General features: G+C 42.8%; 1 pseudogene; it reads right to left on the bottom strand.

Moving 5' to 3' along the window:
• Positions 1-389: 389 nt before the first annotated feature.
• Positions 390-1,763, bottom strand: LOC148773662 (RNA-binding protein 34 pseudogene; annotated as a pseudogene).
• Between the last annotated feature and the right edge of the window lie 243 nt (positions 1,764-2,006).

Genomic DNA, 2,006 nt, shown 5'->3' with positions numbered 1-2,006 from the left:
CAATCAATCCGAGAGACAAAATGTTGTGGCAAGGAGTATAACTTTACTCAGAAAGCCGGCTGATCAAGAAGATGGCAGACTGATGTCTCAGAGTAACCATCTTGTCAGGGTCTGGATGCCAGGTCGGGGAGAGAAGCAAGGAGAAGCTAAAATCAAAAGGCAGAATAGAGAGGGACAGGCAGTGGGGAAATAAAGTGAAAGGGAGGAAGAAGTGGTGGGGAAGTAAAGTGAACTTGTCTTCAGCCTTCCAAAGCATCTCTGGGAACGGCCAGATTGTTAATGTCTTCCCTTTGCTGTAGCTATTCACAAGTGGCAGGGTCACATTATGTCTCTACGAGCTGAAAAAAGGTACTTTAGTTTATTTTTTATTTTATTTTTTTTAGATTTTATCACAATTTTATTACCAGTAGTCAGTGAGGGGGGAAAAAAAAGCTTTGGGTTGTTACTTCTGCTTTTTCTGTGTCTTAGTTCGTCTACTTTTCTTCTGTCCTTTCTTTTTCTTCTTCATGAGAACAGCTTTTTCTCCAATAAACAAACCTTTAGAATTCTGTGCACTTTTTGGAGCAAAGTTAAGTCCTTGCTTAGGTTTACTGACATTCTTCAAACTAGGATTTGAATTTTGCTTTAACTTTTCTTTATGGACAGAACGCATGACTCTGAGTTTTCTTCCCATCAGTTCAGAATTATTTAATTTCAGAGCAAGATGAACAGCATCTGTATTCTCAAAGAGCACGTAGCCAAAGCCTCTGCCGACTCCAGTAACTTGATCCCGCACAATCCTCACAGCCACAACGTTCCCACAGGCCAAAAAGTGCTTCTCAACTGCAGATTCTTCAACTTTGTATGGGAGATTCCCCACAAATACGGATCTCTTGTCCCTGGAGGAGGTCTCAGTTGCAAGATCCACTCTAACACGAAATCCTTCTGCAAATTGGGTCCCATTTCTTTCCAGTGCTTTTGCAGCAGCACTCTCGTCCTTAAACACAACATAAGCATTAATATTTTTCTGATCAGGATGAATTTTACGCTTTATTGCTGCCAACTTTTTGGACAAAATTCCCTCTGCTGGAATCAGAGAACGAAATCGTACGGATTCTATCTGTCCATACTCTTTAAAAAATGATTTCAGCTTCTTCTTATTACAGGTGACAGGCAAATTCCCAACAAACACAGTTCTCTCATTCTTTAATCTCTCTTCTTCTTGATTGATTTGAATTTTCTTTCTTTGATTTACAACTGTCTCATCTACATCATCAAGTAATTCTTTATCTGCGACTGTAACACCAGGTTGAGAATTTTTCCTTTTCTGCCCTTGTTTCTGGTGAATTTCTTCTTCTAAATCAGCACTTGCTAAGGCATCTTCTCTGTTTGCCAACTTCTCTGCATGGGAAAGTTTCTTCTTCGCTTTCATTTTTTTGGCAGGTTCTTGCAAAAGTGGCCTTTGGATTTGGGGTGAACTTTCTTCCTCCTCATCTCGTTTCCTTTTTTTGATGGCTTCACTGGTTGAAGCTGAGGCTTCACAGAGCCGAAGAGGGAAGCCAGCCGACCGGTACTGCCCCTGGAGGGTTGCTTGCCGCGGAATAAACTATTGGCGACTTGTCCAACTTCATAGTCTCCTTCCAGATTCCCACAAGCGCCGTCGTCAGGGTTCTCTCCCTCCTGCGCACTCTGTTTTTTCTCCCGTTTGTTCTTCCCTTCCAGGGCCATTCTTCACCTAAAAGCCTCCCAGCCTGCAGCGGCAGCACGTGAGCCCGCACTTCCGGGTCTCGGTACTTTAGTTTACAGTCAGGCAGACAGGCAGGGTCCTCTGAGGTAGGCTATTATGTGTGATTATAATAACAAAAGTAATGAAAAGCAAGTCAAAGAAACAGTTTCCAACATGAAGTCAGAATTGGCTTCTTTTCTGCCACAAAACCAGGAGACATGGAGATGAGAATTCATCCCTCCCATGAGCAGAAGAGAGCAAGAGGACAGTAGAGGTATTACAGGAAGGGGGACCCCTTCCA

Source organism: Moschus berezovskii, chromosome 27 (genome assembly GCF_049115385.1).
Source record: "Moschus berezovskii isolate FMDL1 chromosome 27, NW_MosBer_1.0, whole genome shotgun sequence".
Classification (NCBI taxonomy): Eukaryota; Metazoa; Chordata; class Mammalia; order Artiodactyla; family Moschidae; genus Moschus; species Moschus berezovskii.
Note: the sequence above shows the minus strand (reverse complement) of the source record. Positions and strands in the feature narration are given on the sequence as shown.